Raw genomic sequence first — 6000 nt, forward strand, 5'->3', positions numbered from 1 at the left:
CTCCCCAATATGTGCCAGTATAAGGTGCCTCTTTCCACCCCTTCCCCCATATGTGCCAATTTCAGGTGCCTCTCCTCTAAAAAAAAACCAAAATAAACAAAAAAACTTTTACTTACCTCCAACGATGCGATGCAGGCCTTTTCCAGGCCTGTGTACCGTGCTGTATGGCTCAGGCGGCGTGATGACATCATCGCGCCGCCTGCACCAGCCTCTGATAGGCTGCGGACCTTGTGCCTGCAGCCTATCAGAGGAACAGGGGAGGGAGACGCCTCTCCCTCCCCTGCCCCGCAGCAGCACAGCAGTCTGTATCGCTGTCCTGAGGATGGCGATACAGATGACTATGGAGATGAGCGCTTCCACAATGGAAGCGCTCATCTCCCTGTGCCCAGCCACCGCCGCCATCATTCACAGCTGATCCTGTGCCCGGGTCTGACAAAGGCTTGTACCCGGGCACAGGATTGCAAACCCGGACTGTCCGGGTCATTCCCGTATGGGTGGCAACCCTATTCTGAGCAATGCTCTATAACACCACCTGCGGTTAGCAGCAATCGCCGGTATGGGGGGAAGGGGGTCACAGGACCCCCCCTCGGCATTGTCACAGGGTGCCTTCTGAATGATTTCAGCAGGCGCACCATTCCTAACACTGCCCGCCGCACAGCGGTGATCGGAAATACACAGGTACGCCCTGTGTACCCATAAGAACTTAAAGAGGCTCTGTCACCAGAATCAAACCTATTAGACCATACATACTGCCTGGTAGGGCTCATTATGCTGATTATGTATGATAAATAGCTGCAGAGATATGCAGAGATTCATATGCAAATAAACAATTCGAGCACTCCGAGGCGGGGCTGAATATTCTGAGCAATGCTCTATAACACCCCCTGTGCTCTGCACCCACACCCTTCCCCCCCACTGACTGACAGGGCTAGACTGCAGGCTGACGTCATAGCACCACGGGGATACTGCACATGCAGCAGTCAGCGCTGACCGCGGCAGTGCAAGGGTTAATGAGCAGGCATCAGTGTTTTCACCGATGCCAGGGCATACAGCAGGGGTCCAACTATTAGTGCCTGCCGAACCCCTGCAGCTGATCGGGCGGGAGTAGCTCCTGTGGCCGCCCGATCAGAGCGCTGTACCTGTATGGTGCTGGGATTTGTGACCGTGTTTCCAGCGACATACATGTACAGCACTGGTATCCTATGGGTTAATGACATATTATTTATTATAGTATATGCCAATAAAGAAAAAAACATATGTCTTTCTGGGGACTTGAACCTGCAAAGCCATTAATGTAACCTCCAAGCTATAACATTACCACATGGTTTTTCTATACTTAGAAGCTATCACATAGTACTTTGATCTGTATGATCATATATCGTGTCTGTGGATAAAGCAGTAATATATAGATCAGCTTTCTGAGCAGATCTCAGTGTGGTGAAGCTATAGCACACTGTGTGTATAATACACATATATACAGTAGATATGTAAAATCCAGGATACAGCTCTGTATACAGGGCCCCTCTACTATAGTGCTGCCCATGTACTCTTAATAAAATAAAAAAAGGACTACTTACATCACACACCACTTGAATTTGACTCTGATCTAGAGCTCAATAAAATATAAAATATAAATTTTATTAATAGCCTACATGGGGTTTTGAACCCAGGAACACTGCATGCAAAGCAAGTGTCTTACCACTGAGCTATAGCTCTAGACACCAAAGGTGGTGAATTTTTTGATCTATGAGATGTAGTATAGCAAAAAACAGTAAACCTAAGATCCCTTGCGACACTGACAAATGAAGGACGTGAGATATCATCGTCACACATCATTTAAATTTGCCTCTTATCTAGGGCATAATAAAATGAAAAAAATTTTTGAGGCTGAAAGGGGCTTTGAACTCAGAAAGCCTAGACATGGGGCAACAGCATTACCACTGAGCTACCAGCTTGCCTTGTAAGAGTTTGGGCTTTTTGTTCATCTATGTGATGTAGCATTCAAAACCACAGTAAACCTAAAATCCTTTGTTCCCTTCCTTACCACTGAGCTATCAGCTATGCGCTCATAACACTGTAATGTGTTAGCTTACAGCATTTTAGGCACAGAGCTATAAGCTCAGCAATAGACATACTTTGGTTGTGTGATTTAGCATACAAATACATAATATATATCTATAACTCATTCTCACTTTGACCCTGACCTATGAAGAGCATAAGTCAAACTCAGATATGAGAGTCAGGTGTCAGGGTCAGGTGTCAGAGTCAGGTATCAGGGTCAGGTGTCACATTGGCATTATTTTGATACTTGAGTATGATATCTGACCATGTCCTAAAATGAACACTGTACGGGAGAGATGGGGTAGATAGAGATATGCAGGTGGTCTGTCCTGCTATAATATATCTATCTAACTCATCTCTCCATGGAAGCCATCAAATTTTCTCCCCTTTGAGACATTATCATTGTAGAGCACCAAATAATGTATGTTTTTCTTGAACTGAAAGGAATAATAATTTAAATTCAAAGTAAAAAAAATGATGCACAGCTGAATTCGTAATGCTGTGAAAGTTTAACTGTGGTTCTATTTTACTCCATTAAACATGGTGCCTTTGCAAGAGACTCCAAAATGCACTCTGCTGAATGACAGAGAAGGTGCTCCACTTTGCCTGTCATCCCCTTAACTGTGAAGTCTGCCACCGGCTGTTTGACCCCCCCCTCCCGGGTTGTAGACAAGCCTCGCATTTAAAGTCTTATTCTGTACCATGACGTGCAATCGATCATCCAGGATGCGCATTGGAGCCAAACGCCTGGGACACCCACAGCAACCAGGGGAAAGCAGAAGAGTCTTTGACGATGGGAAAGTGAACTAATCTCGGCGCATGAGCAGGAGACACTTCAAGACCCTGGCCGAGGACAGCTGGCTCATCAGTGCGTTCTGTGCTCAGACGGGCACAGGACGGTTAGGTCCTGTCGTGGGCCTGGAGCCCAGCGTGTGTGCGGTGAAGATCGTGTATGGGTGTGGAGAGCGGCGGTACCCATTACTCCTCAAAGACAAAAGGAAGATGAGATAGCCGCTGATAAACACCGCCACTAGTAGTGCCCTCTGGCTTGTAGGAATCATCACACGGTTAGGCTGGCTGTGTAGCCGCAGTGTTCTGCTACTGACTCAATATACTTGAAAGAAAAAATTGTAGACTACCGATGCATACGGCGTGTCTACTTAATTTATCAATAATTTTTGGTGTGGTAGTAATCAATTAATGTCGAATTATATGAAATAAATAAATATAAAACATTAAAACAAATACATTTAAAAAACAGCTTTAATTAAAAACAAATATATACATCAATAAATACATCAATATGACTCAATATGCTTCAAAGAAAAAATTTTAGACTACCGATGCATGCGGCGTGTCTACTTAATTTATCAATAATTTTTGGTGTGGTAGCAAAATGTAAAAATAATATAAATAATCAATTTAAAATGCTAAAGATTTCAATTATTATGCATGTCATCACATTCCTTCAGCACAGTGAATACCTGCTGCTGTCAGAGGTGTATTTTTTTAAGTTATGTTGTTGCCCTTTTCTGGTGGGGTCATTCCTGGGAGCACATTCCTGCTGGCCAATATGAAGCTGTTGTGTTCAGAGGACTCGTAGTTTAGATATGGTGTCGCCCTGGTCTGGTGGGGGCCTATTCCTGGGAACACATTCCTGCTGCCCACTTAGAACCTGCTGCTGTCTGACATGTCTTATTTTATTTATGGTGTTACCATGGTCTGGTGGGGGCCCATTCCTGGGTACACATTCCTGCTGCCCACTTAGAACCTGCTTCTGTTTGATATGTCTTATTTTATTTATGGTGTTGCCCTGTTCCGGTGGGTGTCCATTCCTGGGTGCACATTCCTGCTGCCCACTTTGAACCTGCTGCTGTCTGACATGTCTTATTTTATTTATGGTGTTGCCCTGTTCTGGTGGGTGCCCATTCCTGGGTAAACATTCCTGATGCCCACTTAGAACCTGCTGCTGTCTGACATGTCTTATTTTATTTATGGTGTTGCCCTGTTCTGGTGGGTGCCCATTCCTGGGTACACATTCCTGCTGCCCAGGAACCTGCTGCTGCCTGTCCTGATGAGTTATTCAGAGCTATGTTTAGGCCTTATACTAGACAGTTTCCATCTTCTATCCTGTTGATGCTGCTATTGAATTTACTGATCATGCTGAGTTTTGTTTAGTCCTTACACTACATCATTAACTTTAAATGTTGATGATGCATTTCCTATTGAGTTATTATCACGGTCGGCGTGGCTATTACATACGTGGCACAGAGGGAGGGAACGAGGAAGGCCCTGCCCAAGTGAGAGGGAAGATGGTGACCCCTGACTCACCTGGCGGCTGGCACCTGGCTGCCCTGACGTCCCTAGACGGGTTCCTCACCCGTACGCCGATCACGTGCCTAAAGCCCTGGCTTTCCCTGAGCTGAGCCCTAGGTAGTGAACAGGGCGATGGGAACACTAGTCCGCACCACTAACTCTAAGGGAAAACACCAAGGGGAGGACAGACAACACAGACTCAACATATATTCCCAGGTGGGCGACAACAAGAGACAACAATAAGCCCAACAGGGATCCGGAGGGTAGCACTCAGGAACGACAAGCAGGATTCACCACTCCAGTGGGTCAGTATAGATGTCCAGGCAGGAAGCTCTATAACTGGCAACTAGAGAAGTGTGAGGGGAGAATATAAGGAGGTAGGGAGTGGCAGACAAGAAACAGCTGAGGAGGAGAAGCTACGGATCCCTGAGAGAGACAGAAAGGATAGTAAGGCAAACACAGAAAACAATCACTAAAAAACAACGTGATCTTTAGATATAGAGCGCGCAGCCACCCGCTGCGACTTCCTGACCCCGGGTATAACGGAGTCAGACGTGGCTCTTGATACCCTCGTGACAGTTATGCCGAGTTATGTGTAGACCTTATACTCAACCATTTCCAACTTCCATCCTGTTGATTCTGCAGCTGTCTGTCCTGAACATGCTGAGTTATGATTACTCTATATACTACAATGTTACCTTTAAATTATAATGCTGCCTGTCCTTCTGAGTTATGCCGAGTTATGTGTAGGCATTATACTCAACCCTTTCCATCTTTCGTCCTGTTGATGCTGCAGCTGTCTGTCCTGAACATGCAGAGTTATGATTACTCTTTATACTACAATTTTAACATTAAATTATGATGCTGCCTTTCCTGCAGGGTTAGGCGAGCATGGTGTAGACCTTTCACTATGGTGTTACCATTTACCTGCTTTGGTCTGTCCTGATCCTGCAGAGTTTAGTTGAGCTATGTGTGGCCCTTAGACTACAGATTTTTCATTTACATGGTACTTTCTGTCATTATCCTTCATTGTTTGGGCCTTTGATTTGTATGCCTTCTACTGTTACGTTACAATTTAACTGCTACTGTCTGGCCTAATGCTGCCAAGTAATGTGTCTGAAATATAGTAAAGTATTAAAAAGTAACTGTTGAATTTTTGTGTCCAGATCATGCTAAGGACAACCAGCATGGACCACTTATTAGCCCTTGTATTATGACAATTATTGAGTATTATATTTCTTGTAAAATGGTGTTCATGTTTAATATTTGCGCATGTGCACTATTCATCTTATATTGTCAAGAATTTGATTTTTATATATATTTAATAAAACTTTTTAGTAACATACATTCATGCAGTGTTACGCTTCATTCACCAAAATAATTTTTTGTTTTATTTCATTTTATAAGTTTTAATTTTGCTTTAATTGGGTTTTTTGGCGGCCCTGTTGTGGTTCTTACTGTAGCAAGGTGGGGGCCGCATGTCGGCTTCCATTGTCAAAAGGTTTTGTGCACTTAACATTGTACAGGACTGATTGATAAACCTAATAAAAGTTTTTCTTTTCTTTATTATTTTAATACAGACTTAGGTTCTAACATGGGTTGTCTGTTGTCCTGGAAAGGATG

Source organism: Bufo bufo, chromosome 9 (genome assembly GCF_905171765.1).
Source record: "Bufo bufo chromosome 9, aBufBuf1.1, whole genome shotgun sequence".
Lineage (NCBI taxonomy): Eukaryota > Metazoa > Chordata > Amphibia > Anura > Bufonidae > Bufo > Bufo bufo.